The sequence below is a fragment of the Mus musculus genome, chromosome 14 (genome assembly GCF_000001635.26).
Source record: "Mus musculus strain C57BL/6J chromosome 14, GRCm38.p6 C57BL/6J".
Taxonomy (NCBI): domain Eukaryota; kingdom Metazoa; phylum Chordata; class Mammalia; order Rodentia; family Muridae; genus Mus; species Mus musculus.
In genome coordinates, this window is record NC_000080.6 from 34,376,359 (window position 1) to 34,391,461 (window position 15,103).

At 47.5% G+C, this 15,103-nt stretch overlaps 1 protein-coding gene across 1 annotated transcript in view; it reads left to right on the plus strand.

The window, feature by feature from the left end:
• Positions 1-15,103, plus strand: part of Mmrn2 (multimerin 2) — a 28,784-nt gene that overhangs the window by 855 nt on the left and 12,826 nt on the right. The gene's annotated exons all lie outside the window — the stretch shown is intronic.

Below are 15,103 nucleotides of genomic sequence, written 5' to 3' on the forward strand. Positions count from 1 at the left end.
TTGGAGTCTCATGTCTCGACATGTTCAAGGTGGCACGCAGATGCCACTTCCTGGGATAGCCTCTGGGGCTCCACTTTTCAGGTATTCTCCCCATTCCTCTCCCCTAGCAGCCTGATTCACAGTGGCGGGGCCTGAGGCTCACAGTGCTTGAGTCATCTACCCTGGGTCACAGGCACAGAGAGCTGGACCCTTGCTTTCATACCTAACTCTCAGAGTGGAAACTGTCGGATCTGTAGGGTAAACGGCCAACATCCCCCTCCTACCCCTACCACCCCCCCGCCCCAGCCTCCCCACTACATAGAAAAGGGACTGTAACAGAATTCCCAGACAAATCCCCTGGACCAGGTTTCTGTCTGCTTCTGACTCTTTTAGGGGAATAGCTGTTGGGAGCTTTCTGGAAAGCAGGCCTGGCCATGGAGAGGCTGCCTCGTGAGAGGACATATGTGCTGTTTCGTGAAGAAGGGGTGGGTCTGGTGGTGTAGGGAGAAAGGGGTGTCCTGTTCATCCCTAGTTTTACCACAGGCTCACAAACACAAGGCGACTGTTCACGGAGGCAGTCAGTCCTACCATCTACCTCTGACTTCAGGACCAGGGACCAACCCTCTCTCTTCCCTAGAGCCACCAGGAGCAGGTCCCAGTCTCCAAAGGAAAGATGGAGGAGCTTGAGGGGCCAGAAGGGAGGAGTCCTGGTCCTTGTTCTTCATTCCCCCTGGGTGTGGAGAAGGTCTGTTTGTTCCCTTAGCCCCTGGGATTAGAGGACCCTCCATCTTTCCCTAGGTGGAGTTGTGCCAGACTCTAGGGACTAGAGGGGTTTGTGCATAGTGAGCTGGGCTCAGGAATACCCAGGTCACCCAAGCTAGGGCTCCTGCCTTCCGGGGTTTCCTTTTCATATCCCAAGAAGCTTGGACCCCACCATCCAAGTTATTGAAGTATCTAGAGAGCCTGGTGGGAAAGGAAGGAAACACAGCAGCTTCCTGGGCTGACTGCTTCCCAAGTTCCTGTGACAGGAGGCGGAAGTGCTGCTCAGGTCCTTGGGCAGAAGGGGAAGGGGGTTGTGGGGGGATCCAGGCGCTGTGTTCCACTACTCCATCAACAGAGTGGGGGGCAGGGTTGGGGGAATGCAGCATCGGCATCAATCATTAAAGTCTCTGCTGTTAGAGCCAGGCCTCCTGCTTTCTATTTGGGCCCCCCAATTCCATAGGTCAGGGGCCAGGCAGGCTCTGGACTCACAGGGATAAGAGCTTTTGGAAGAACGGTAAAACAAAACAACTTGGTGCCTCCACACCCTGCGTGCCCAGGCTGCCAGGTCCCAGGGCAGAAGAGGGACCTGGTTAGCTGTTTCCCAAGCCCCTGGAGATCCTGCAGAGGCAGGGCCAGCAAACTAGCAAGGAGTACCTTGGTTCTTCCCAGCTCCTTTTTGTTTTTCAAGACAGGGTTTCTCTGTGTAGCCCTGGCTGTCCTGGAACTCACTCTGTAGACCAGGCTGGCCTCGAACTCAGAAATCCACCTGCTTCTGCCTCCCGAGTGCTGGGATTAAAGGCATGCGCCACCACCACCCGGCTCTTCCCAGCTCCTTGGTGGGGTTGTGTATAGAGAATATGGACTCTCCAGACCCAAGTCAGCTGCTCCAGAGAGGCTGGGTCTGTGGTAGAGGCCATGCTGAACCTGAAGAGATGGGCTGTCTTCTACTTTGATTCCATTCAGAGCCTCAGATCTCATAGTTGGAGCCTGGTGTTCTCTGTCCTGACCCACCCCCATGTAGAGTGTGATTTTATAACGTTACTCCCAGTAGCAGGCTCCACCTAATGGAAGGAACACTAGGGACTATCGTAGCTGCTAGCTCAAGGCCCAGAGCTGTTCAGCACATAGCTAGAGGACACACAGCAGCAGAGTGGAGCCAACACATATACTCTTGTGCCTGTTCTCGCTCTTGAGCACAGGGTTCTGGGTATAGGCAGAACCCCACAGACCAGTGCTGAGCCCTCTAGGCTCACGGTCAGGGAGTCCCAAACCCAAGCTGCCTGTTAGATGGGCTTTGGGCTTCCTGCGGAGACACAACACCACTCCACTACTCCTGGTTCAAGGAGGAGTACTTCCTTGGGCTGTCACATTAACAGCTAGATGCAGGCCTCAGAAAACATGGCTGCCAGACGGGGCAGCCTCCAGCTGAAAGGAACCTGAAGAGATGGGCTCTTTGGCCAGCAAAGACGCTCTTACAAAGGCAGCTTCACAGCCCAAGCACATCCATTATGTAGAAAGCACCAGCCCCTCCCTGCAACAGGCCCTGTCAGCCTCCCCACAACCCCCTTCTGTGTCTCCAGGGATTCGGCCTCTGCACATTTCCAGGAGTGGGAGGAGGGCCTGACTCAAGGTCACCAGAGTCCAGGAAGGAAAGGGGAGGAGAGTTTCAGGTTTCCCAGCTCCGGCTCAGGCTCAGCATCCCCTCCTGTGTGTGCCACACAGGGTTGGGGACAGACCCTACCTCACTTTTGACTGGCACCTTATCCTCTGCACAGCTTGCAGGTCTCCTCATGGGAGGTGCAGAAGAAGGAGCAGGCCTGAGGCAGGGCAGTGAGAACAATGGGGCACTTGAGCATGTCTAGCCCGAGGCACATGCCGAGGGCCCACCAGGAGCTGCCAAGAGCTGGAGGAAACCAAAGCAAAGGTTAGGAATTTTCCCAGGACTTCGAGGCTGCCTGCCTGTGCTATGTCAAGCACGGAGTTGCCAAGGAAGGGAAGAGCCAACAGCAGTGTGGCAGCTCAGAAGAGAAAGTTCCTGGGCAGGAAGGGTGGGCAGCATGGCTTTCAGGTCAGGAGCGAGAGCTGGAAAGTCCCGTCACTGCAAGCAGGCTGGATCAGGTCAGGGCATGTCAGGCACGCCAGCCCTCCTGGGCTCGTGAACAAGCTCCAAGGTGTAGGGCTTGTTTAGACTTGTTCTGAGGTAGTCTGGACTAGATAATTCCTTATTGTTGGAGTATGGTATCAGCCTTGTGCATCCCAGGACATTCTCTGGTCCATGACATTCTCCCTGTCTCTCTGTCCTGTGTGTGTGTGTGTGTGTGTGTGTGTGTGTGTGTGTGTGTGTGATTTCAGCTACACTGATGGGCCTACACACCCCTTGTCTCTGCCTCCCCAAATGCTGGGGAGTGCATGCTTCCATGCCTGGCTGACATGGATGCTGACAATGCAGACTCAAACTCTTTTTCTTTTTTTTTTTTTTTAAAGATTTATTTATTTAGTTTAAGTATATGAGTGCACTGTAGCTGTACTGATGGTTATGAACCATCATGTTGTTGCTGGGAATGAAGGTTGATCGCTCCAGCCTAAAGATTTATTTATTATCTAAGTACACTGTAACTGTCTTCAGACGCACCAGAAGAGCGAGTCAGATCTCATTATGTATGGTTGTGAGCCACCATGTGGTTGCTGGGATTTGAACTCAGAACCTGCTGCAGACTCAAGCTCTTGTTCTTCCCATCGAGCCACCTCCCTAGCCCCAATTGTGACATTTGCATAATTCCTATTATGTATTTGATTGTATTCACACCCTGTTGCCCTCTCCGCTGCTCTCCCTCCCTCCCTTGTCCTGTCATCTTCCTCCTCTTCTGTTTCTGTCTTCAGTTCCTCTTTGTTTTTAGGTCTTGGTTGTGCATATGAGGGATTTGTTTTCCTGAGTGTGGCTTATTCCCTCCCCCCATTTTTTTAAAGATTTATTTACTTATTATATGCGAGTACACTGTAGCTGTCTGTCTTCAGACGCTCCAGAAGAGGGTGTCATATCTCATTATGGATGGTTGTCCTCTCCAGACCAGCTCACTCTGGCCCAAAGATTTATTTATTTATTTTATGTACCATTACAGATGGTTGTGAGCCACCACGTGGTTACTGGGATTTGAACTCAAGACCTTTGGAAGAGCAGTCAGTGCTCTTAAGTGCTGAGCCATCTCTCCAACCTGGCTTATTTCCCTTAATAAGATGATCTCTAGTTCCATTAATTTTCCTGTAAATGCCATTATTCCAATCTTCTGTAGACTATATATATATATTCTTTATCCATTTATCTGTTGGTAGATATCTACTTTAACTCCATACCTCGACTGTTATAAAAATTGCCCGATAAACACGATGTGTGGGCATCTCTGTTTGCTAGTGAGATCCCTTTCAATATACACCCTGGAGTGCTATAGCTGGATCAGCTGGTAATTATATATTTTATTTTAGTTTTAGCATTTAACTATTTTTCTTTACTTTCCGTATATATTTTGTTAATTAAAAATAAACAAACAAAATAACATTGTACCCCATAAATACGCACAAATATTTTTTGTTACCTAAAAAGATGAAATTTTAAAAGTTAAAACCAATGTTATATGTATGGGTGTCTGACTGCGTGTTTCACTCTTTACCATGTGTGTGCCTGGACCCTGAGGAGGCCAGAAGAGGGTGTTGGGTCCCCTGGAAGTGGAGTTACTGATAGCTGTGGAGCCACACCACTTAGGTGCTGGGAATTGAATCTGGGTCCTCTGGAATGTCAGCCAGTGCACTTAACCACTGAACCGCATCTCCAGCCCATTTGTTTTTTGAGACAGGGTCTCCATATTAGCCAGAGATGGCCTTGAACTTCCTATATAGTCCATGTTGGCTTCAAACTTCCAATCCTTCCAAGCCTCCCAAGCACTGGGGTTATAGGCATGGATGGACGGGAGCAGCAGGAGCTTCCGCATCGACAATTTTCATCCTCACCAACCCTGCATCTCAAGGACCCCTCCCTCCATCTGTCCGTCCATCCATCCATCCATCCCTCCCTCCCTCCCATGTCCATATCCTGGCCAGCATTCCTATGATTAGTTTTGTTTTGACACAGAGTCTCTGATAGCTCAGGCTGGCTTCAAACATCCTAGTGTAGCTGAGTATGACCTTGAACTACTGAACCTCCTGCCTTGCCTCCTGCATCTTCCTACCAAGTGCCAAGATTACAGGCCAGTGCCACCACATAGCTCTTCCCTTTCTTTATTTATTATATGTAAGTACACTGTAGCTGTCTTCAAATGCACCAGAAGAGAGCATCAGATTCCATTACAGATGGCTGTGAGCCACCATGTGGTTGCTGGGAATTGAACTCAGGACCTTTGGAAGAACAGTCAGTGCTCTTAACCAATGAGCCATCTCTCCAGCCCAAGTATAGCTCCTTTCCTTTTCTTTCTTCTTCCTCCTCTTCCTCCTCTTCTTCCTCCTCCTCCTCCTTCCCCCCCCCCTCTCTCTTTTTGAGACAGGGTTTTATGTATCCAGGTGCTGGCCTAGAATTTGCTATATAACAGAAGGTGACCTTGAACTTCTAATCTTCCCGTCTCCACCTCCTGAGTGCTGGAATTAGAGGCTTGTGCCACCATTCCTGATTTTATGTGGTGCTGGTATTGAACTCAAGACTCCATGCATGCTAGCACTCTAACCAGCTGAGCTCCGTCCTCCCTTTGGGTGTGCATTCACGTGTTCGTATGTGTGTATAGTTGTGTACACATAAACGTGTGTGTATGCATGCATGTGGAGGCCTAAGGGCAACATCAAGCGTCTTCCTCGGTTCTTCTAACCCTTTGAAGAGTCTCTCCTTGAAACCCATGCTCACTAATTAGCCTGGATTCGTTGGCCAGCATGCTCCGGGTGTCCTCTTTGCCTCCCCAGACCTGGGTTCCAGGTATGCATTAGTGTGTCTGGCTTTTTACATATGCTTGGCAACCAAACTCAGGTCACCTTGCCTATGTGGCAAGTCCTTTACAGACCTCGCCCCCAGCCCCTGGCTTTTCAGTTTTTTGTTATTGTTGCTTGGTTGGTTTGGTTTTTTTTTCTTCTCAGGTCTTGCTGTGTAGTCCAGGCTGCCCAGAAACTTATAATCCTCCTCCACTTTCCAAGATTATAGGCGTGTATCACCATGCCTCCCACAGTTTTATTGATTTATTTAAATTTTCAATTTTTTTTTTTTTTAGATACACATACTCCTATGCAGCAGCCAGAAAGCAGTGAGCAGGGGGCCATCTATTTTTGATGAAACAAAATGTTATCTGAGCACAACTGGGCTTGTTTACTTACATCTCTTCAAAGATTGTTTTTATATTACAGTGACAGACTTGAGTAGCTGTGAAAGAGTTGGTTCTGACCTGGAAAGCCTAGACTCAGGGCCAGCTTCCAGGGCACTAACCTGAGCAGTTGCATACAGGGCTCTGCTCTGAGTCCCTACAAGGACTCTGGAATGCCTACACTCGGGGACATCCCTGCAGTTACCATTTTTTTGTTTGTTTGTTTGTTTGGTTTGGTTTTTACAATTCTTAGTAATTGTTGAACAAATAGCTGGAATTTCCAATCTGCCCTGGGCAAGTTGTACAGTTAGTCTTCTGTAAAATCTTTACCATTTGTCTTTTGAGAGAGAGAGAGAGAGCCTGCTGACTAGTTGCTCTACTTTGCCTCTCTGTGATAAAATACTAATCAAAAGCAATTAGGGTGCAGTAAGAGGCTTGTTTGGCTTACAGGTTACAGCCCATCTATTATAGGATAAATATGCCTTCCTGGTGAGAAGATGAGAGGGAAGTAAGGCAGAAACTAAAGCAGAGACCTTGGAGGAAGCTGCTTACCTTCTGGCTTGCTCAGCCACATTTCATACACAGCCTACGTCTACTTGCCTAGGGATAACGCCACCCACAGTGGGCTGAGCTCTCTTACAGCAATTAGCCACAGGCCAATCTTATCTAGGCAGTTCTTCAATTGAGTTCCCTATTCACAAGCCACCTTAGGTGACCTCAAGTTCACTGCTGACACTAAATTTGACACTCCTGGATTGAAGCCAGTCAGTTCTGTGAGGTTCACTGAGAGCACTGGAAGACCAACCCCGCTCTGGTCCCCAAAAGTGGGGACTTTCAACTCATTAGGCAATGCTTTTGCCATTGATCTCTGTGTTTCTGAATTATACACTTAGCATAGCTGTTTCTTTGGAAGTAGTATTGTCTGTAAGTCAGCCCTCATCTTCCCCCCTACCACACGCGGGTAAACGCCTGCACACATGCACACTGCACACTGCACATAACCCTTGCCATTCTTATCTCCAGGGTATTTCTAGCTAGCCATGTGACTGTGACTTCGTTACTTGATGTGAGTCTTGAAATAAACTATGAATCATTTTTTCCTCTGCATGCTTTCTCTAGAGTAAAACATTGTCTTTTTTTTTTTTTTTTTTTTTTTTTGGTTTTTGGTTTTTGGTTTTTCAAGACAGGGTTTCTCTGTATAGCCCTGGCTGTCCTGGAACTCACTTTGTAGACCAGGCTGGCCTCGAACTCAGAAATCCGCCTGCCTCTGCCTCCCGAGTGCTGGGATTAAAGGCGTGCACCACCACGCCCAGATTTTTTTTTTCTTTTTTAATACTTTTCTCTGCTTGGCTTTCTTGTTTTGCCACTGTTTAAGAGCTCAAACCATTTGCCCATATCTACTCTTCAAACTCATCAGATGCTCACTGTTATTAGACGCGTTCTCACGACCGGCCAGGAAGAACACCACAGACCAGAATCTTCTGCGGCAAAGCTTTATTCTTACATCTTCAGGAGCAGAGTGCAAGAAGCAAGAGAGCAAGAAGCAAGAGAGTAAGAAGCAAGAGAGAGAGAAAAGCAAGAGAGAGAGAAAACGAAACCCCGTCCCTTTTTAAGGAGAATTCTCCTTCGCCTCGGACGTGTCACTCCCTGATTGGCTGCAGCCCATCGGCCGAGTTGACGTCACGGGGAAGGCAGAGCACAAGTAGTCATAAGATACCCTTGGCACATGCGCAGATTATTTGTTTACCACTTAGAACACAGCTGTCAGCGCCATCTTGTAACGGCGAATGTGGGCGCGGCTCCCAACATCTCCCCCTATCCTTTTAATAAGAGCAAATAGGCCACCCATATTAATGAGAGTGGAGATAGAGGTCAAATCCCCAGTGTGTAGGTAAAGGAGCCATGTACAGGATTAGCTCTTAGGCTTACAGGCTTTTACCCAGAGCGACCCTGACCTGCTCCCGTGTCGTTTTGCCTGGGGGAAGGGAACTAGGACACTGAACCTTCATGAAAGATGACATGTCTCCCTAGAATAGGCTCATATATGCCGCAGAGCCTTTCCATTGCAGTGCTTAGCCTTGCAACTCTCTCGGGCTGCTGAAGCACACTCACTCCATCTCGTGCAATGAGTCTAGCCTCGTGAGATGTAAGAGCTGAGTGGCCAGCGACCTATTGCCTAAGCATAGATAACCATATATCAGGGGGAGCTCCATGTTCTAGTCCTGCAAGCGCCTGGGCAATAACCACCTTGTCTCTCCTAGTTTGGGCCTTAAGCTTACAGACCAATCAAAGAAGCAACACTAATCCACAGCAAAGTGTATCTCCAAATAATATTAATCCCACCCATTTTTTAAAGAAAGAAAATGCTGAGGAGATCCAATTGGGTAATCCTTTGGTCAGCGACAGGTCCAAGCGCGTGGAGTTGACCTGAAGTCTCAATTCCCGAAGGATCTGTTCAAATTCAGCCATCCAATTCTGTAACATATACTGAAAAAGACTTTTTGACAAATTAGCTGCCCTAGTAAATTTAACATACTGAATGGAAATAACACACAATCCCGGAAACTTTTGTTCACATCCCTGCTGAGTTATTTGTCATAATACATCTAGTTGTATCTGGACCTGTCCAGACAGAGCCAAGGCTGTCTGAATTAAGGCCAAACCCAGTTCCTAGTTAGTGGTAAAAAAGCAGGAGAATACTTGAGCATTATACATCACCGTCATTGGGAGTGGAAATGTCGACATTATCCCCCAACGCTGCTCTCTCTTTATTATTGACGCCCTGGACATCACCAAGACGAGGGACATTAGTATTCCCTTGGTCAGTCTGGATTTTTCGGGTGAGTCTTTCTGGTACCCAAAATGGGTTGTCTTCATTCTGTGGGAAAACACAGACAGCTCCCCTGGATCTTACCAAGATAGGATCCGGGCCATACCATTTATTATCAAGGACATTTTTCCATTTAACCATCTCATTGGGCCTATCTGGCTCTGTACAATGACGTTCAGCCGCAGTATGGCCATGAACATCAATATTTAAAAAATTGAGTGTAAAGAGTGCCAAAGACACCGACACTCTTGGTGCTCGGGGTACAGTCTCCTCAAAAGTTCCCCTCTTCTGTTTTATAAGATAGGCTTTGAGGGTGCGATGCGCACGCTCAACAATACCCTGTCCTTGAGGGTTGTATGGAAGTCCAGTCAGGTGGGTCACGTCCATCTGACGGCAGAACTGCTGAAATTTTTGAGACGTATAAGCTGGTCCATTATCAGTCTTAAGGAGTCTGGGTTTCCCCCAAGCACTCCATGCCTCAAGGCAATGTTGAATCACATGTGAGGCTTTTTCTCCGGTTAACGGAGAGGCAAACATGATGCCAGAACATGTGTCAATGGACACATGGAGATATTGAAGTTTTCCAAAGGAAGAAACATGTGTAACATCCATTTGCCAGACCTGTAGAGGTCGAATACCGCGTGGGTTAATTCCCACATGAGGAACTGGCAAGAACTCACAGCAGCTTTGACATTGAGTAACAATGTCACGGGCTTCTTTTCTTGTCAAGGAGAAACGACTGCGTAATGTTTCAGCCGTCACATGAAAATTGTTATGAAAATTTCTTGCAGCCTCTATCGGGGATGATAGGGCAGCAGCCATCACTTTAGTGGCCTTATCTGCCAAATCATTTCCCAGAGCCACGGGGCCAGGTAGGCCTGAATGGGCTCTAACATGAGTAATATAAACAGGAGATCTTCTAGATAACAAAACTAATTGTATCTGCTGAAAAATATTGGCAACTCTACTGGAAGGCTTAATCACTCCAGCCACTTCTAAAAGATTTACTGCATTAACCACATAACAGGAATCTGACACAATATTAAGGGGTTTTAAAAAGGTTTTTAAAACTTCTAAGACCACTAAACATTCTACCACTTGAGGTGAATTTTCATTATACTGTTTGGATACCACTTTACCATTAGCCACATAGGCACCTATGCCAGTTTTTGATCCATCAGTATATACCACAATCCCATTTTTAAGTGGGTTTCTTACTGTTATTTGTGGAAACACAACAGATTGATTTTGGGCAAACTGTAAGATTGGATGTTTTGGATAATGGTTATCTATTTTTCCTGAAAAGGAGGTAACTAAAACTGCCCAATCATTAGATGTGGCTGCCAAGGTTTGAACCTGTGCAGCGGTATAAGGTACAATTAAAAGATATGGACTTTGCCCAAAGTGGGTGATTGCTGCTTTTAGACCTTTAAGGGCAAGCTGTGCAATTGCATCAGGATACCAATCTATTATTTTAGCTGGGGATACGTTTGGATGGATCCACAACAATGGCCCATTCTGCCACAAAACTGCAGTTGGCAATTGTGCTGTCTTAAAGACACACAAACTGAAAGGTTGCGAATCCTCAATACGTTGTAATTGTGCATTCTGTAAGGCTTTTTCCACCTTTTGTAAGGCCTGGTTAGCAGCTAGAGTAAGAGTCCTAGGGGAGGAGATATGAGGATCTCCTTCTAAAATACTAAACAAAGGCCTTAACTCAGCGGAAGGAATCTTTAAAAAAGGTCTGAGCCAATTAATATCTCCCAACAGCTTTTGAAAATCATTTAAGGTATGGAGGTGATCTCTTCTTATCTCTACCTTTTGGGGCACAATCTTATCTGGGGACACCACAGAGCCCAAGAATTGTCCTGTATCAGAAATTTGGACCTTTTCTGTGGCTATCTGTAAACCCCACTGACTTAAAGTTTTAAGTAGAAAAGGATATGCCTTTTGTAGCATGGTAAGGTCTTTATGGCACAGGAGGATGTCATCCATGTAAAGGAGCAAAATTAAAGAGGGGAATTGTTCCCTCATTGGCAGAAGAGCTTTTTGCACATAAAGCTGGCACATTGTAGGACTATTGGACATCCCCTGTGGTAAGACCTTCCATTGATACCTCTTATCAGGTTTAGCAGAATAAGCTCTCTGACCCGTTAACAAGTCAAAAGTCCAATCTCTCTGCTCTGGAGTTAAAGCAGCAGCGTTTGCTCGGTCCTGCGCCTGTGCAGCCTCTCGCCACAGAGATCTCCATTTCACATATTTGCCCATACTAGGGAGAGCGGCTTTTGCAATCATTTGCCAGTCGGCAGGAGTTAGTGCCATGCCGGCAAGCCTGTCTAACTGCACCAAGGTAAAATTAGCATTGGTTCCGTATTTACGGACCGACTCAGCAATTTCTTTAATTTGTAAGTATTCTACCGGAGCGTGGACACGCCCACCCTCGGCTCCTTCAAAGACCGGAAATGCCTGTTGTATTTTCCTTTGTTCCTCTCTGGGAATGAATGAGTCTGCGCACTGCCTCTCTGCGCACTGCCTCTCTGCGCATTGCTGACGCACTACGCAGGGCGGGGACTCCGCATAGGGCGGACCTTGAAGCCGACTGCCCTGAGGCCAATCAGCAAACTGGCCTTCGCCAGCCGCTTTTGGCTTTTTTCTTGACCAATTAGCTGGCTGGTAATGGGCTGCTTCTTCCTCCCAGTCTGTTTCCTCAGAGGAGAATTTTTCACCTGCTTCAGAGCTACTAAGAGCTGGCTCCCCGAGCCCATCCAGCGATGAGCACAGGCTCCTTTTTCTAGAGACCTCCGCTAATTGATTTTTCTTCTTTTCCCTTTTTCCTCTTTTTCTTCTAATCTCTCTCCAGGTATTCTTACCTAACCTTAACTTTTCCTCGGGTTCAAGACCCTTGGAAAGGCCTGTATACTTATTTTGTGTACCATATTTCCTCTTTGTTCCTACTCTCTCTCCCCGCTTTACTTCTGATAGCTTGTCCTGAATTTCCTCTAGAATTTTCAGCCCTATCTTAATCACTTGATAACATGTGAAAAGGAACAAAAGGGCTCCTAACACCAGAAAAAATTCAAGGCCAAACATATTCCACTTTACTTCTGATAGACTGTCTTGAATTTCGTTAGAAAGTTCAAGGCCAGGCTTACCTCGTAAAGCTGTACTCACTGGTACTCTCGTTCCCCAGCTGAAAAGTTCTGAATTCATACAGTTGAATCCTTCTTAACAGTCTGCTTTACGGGAACCTTTATCACCGTCGTTCCCCAGCTGATGAGTTCTGAATTCGGCAGTTGAATCCTTCTCAACAGTCTGCTTTACGGGAACCTTTATCACCGTCGTTCCCCAGCTGATGAGTTCTGAATTCGGCAGTTGAATCCTTCTCAACAGTCTGTGTTACGGGAACCTTTATAAACGTGATCCGCAGTTCTGGTTCCGGAATGAGGGATCCTCCTTGCGCCAGTCCCGAGTTTTTTTCTCGTCCCGGGTTTCGGCACCAATTGTTATTAGACGCGTTCTCACGACCGGCCAGGAAGAACACCACAGACCAGAATCTTCTGCGGCAAAGCTTTATTCTTACATCTTCAGGAGCAGAGTGCAAGAAGCAAGAGAGCAAGAAGCAAGAGAGTAAGAAGCAAGAGAGAGAGAAAAGCAAGAGAGAGAGAAAACGAAACCCCGTCCCTTTTTAAGGAGAATTCTCCTTCGCCTCGGACGTGTCACTCCCTGATTGGCTGCAGCCCATCGGCCGAGTTGACGTCACGGGGAAGGCAGAGCACAAGTAGTCATAAGATACCCTTGGCACATGCGCAGATTATTTGTTTACCACTTAGAACACAGCTGTCAGCGCCATCTTGTAACGGCGAATGTGGGCGCGGCTCCCAACAGCTCACCCAACTGGTATGCTCTTGCTGAGGACACTCCCAGAGCTGCCCTGCAGGCTGCCCTCTGGACTACTGCATTGACCCACCATTGTCCTGAGGGTTGGACCTGCTGCATGTATGTCTGTGTATGATATGTGTGCCTTGTGTCTGCAGAGGCCAGCGGTAAGGGTTGGATCCCTTGGAACTGGAGTTCCAGATGGTTGTGAGCTGCCATGGGGATGTTGGAACTGGAGTTACAGATAGTTGTGAGCTGCCATGGGATGTTGGGAATGGAACCCAGACCCTCTGGCAGAGCAGCCATTTCTGTTGATTGATTGATTGATTGATTCATTCATTCATTCATTCATTCATTCTTTTCTCATGCATTACATCCTGACTGAAGTTTCCCCTCCCTCACTCCCACTCTTCCCAGCCCTCCCCATCTCGCCTCTCCCCCAGTTTCACTTCTCATTTCCCTTCAAATCAAGAGTGGGCCTCCCAGGGATATCAACCAAACATGGCATAGCAAGTTACAATAAGACTAGGCACAAGCCCTCTTATCAAGGCTGGAATAGGTGACCCAGTAGGAGGAAAAGGGTCCCCAAAGTGAGAGAACCCTCCATTCCCACTACTGGGAGTCCCACAAGAATACCAAGCTACACAACCATAACATATATGCAGGGGGCCTAGGTCAGACCCATGCAGGGTCCATGATTGTGGCCTCAGTCTCTGTGAGCCCTCTATGAGCCCTGCTTAGTTAATTCTGCAGGCTGCATTCTCTTGGTGTCCTTGACCCCTCTGGCTCCTCCAATCCTTCTCCCACTCTTCTGTGGTCCTTACCTGGCTCTGCCTAGTGTTTGGCTGTGGGTCTCTGCATCTACTCTCATCAGTTGCTGGATGGAGGGTTTCGGGTGACACTTGGGCTAGACACTTGATCTGAGTGTAGCAGAAGATCGTTAGGAGTCATTCCATTGACTTTTTTTTTTCCCAGTTGTGTTTGGTTCTATCTTAGGTCTCTGGCTCTCCAACCTCTGGTTCCTGGTCATCCAGACAGGGTCAGGAGTGGCCTTCCTCTCCCGGTGTGGGCCTCAAGTTGGACCAGCCATTGCCTACTCCCATAAGTTCTGCACCACCCTTGCCTAGCACACATTAGAGGCAGGACAGATTGTAGGTGGAAGGTTGTGTGGCTAGACTGATGGTCCCAGTTCCATTTCTGGGAACCTTGGCTAGTTGTAGAAGATGGTTTGTTCAGGCTCCGTCTCCCCCATTACTAGCAGTCTTTGCTAGGTTCACTTGTAGAACCCAGGGAGTTTCCACTGTGCTAGGTTTCCAGACTCACACATCCTCAGACCCCACCCCCCACCCCAATTCCAGCTGTGTCTCCCAGTACTCTCCCCCTCCACCACCACACCTGGGTCTTCCTGTTCCCATCCCCACCTGCCCCCGTCCACCTGTAAAATCTACTCTATTTCTCCCTCCAGGGAGATCCACTCATTCCCCTTTGACCTCTCCTTGTTACTTAGCCTCTCTAGGTTTGTCCCATGGTTGTCCTTTACTTAACAGCTAACGTCCACATATAAATGAGTACATACCATGTTTGTCTTTCTGGGTCTGGGTTACTTTACTCAGGATGTTTTTTCTGTCGTATCTATTTGCCTACAAATTTCATGACATCATTTTTTAAAACAGCTGAGTAATATTCCATTGTGTAAATGTACCACAATTTTTCAATTCATTCTTCTATTGAAAGACATCTAGGTGGTTTCCAGTTTCTGGATATTATGAACACAGCAGTAATGAACACGGTTGAGCAAGTGTCCTTATGGTAGGGTGGAGTGTCCTTTGGTTTTATGCCCAAGAGTAGTATAGCCAGGTCTTGAGATAGATCAATTTCCAATTTTCTGAGAATCACCAAATTGATTTTCATAGTGGCTGTCCAAGTTTGTACTTTTACCAGCAATGGAGGAGTGTTCCTCTTGCAGCCAGTTCTCCTAACCACCAAGCCATCTCCCAAGAGAGAATCTTGATATATAGCTTAGCCTGCCTTGGAAGTCACTATGTAGTTCAGGCTAGCCTGGAACTCAAAATCCTACTGCCTCAGACTCCCAAGTGCTGGGAGTATAAGGGTCCTCCACCACAACTGGCTATTTTGTCCTCCGGCATTGGTGGATTTCCTGTATCCCAGAGGCACTCAATTCTAGGCTGTGCCTTGGAGGGACCCTGAGACTTCTAGAATGCTAATGCGCTGGCCTAGACTTGGGGTCTCCTGACACTGATCTGGGGTTGGGCTGAGAGAGTTACTGCTATTACTTTATGGTGATGCTTGGGATTGAATCTCTGGC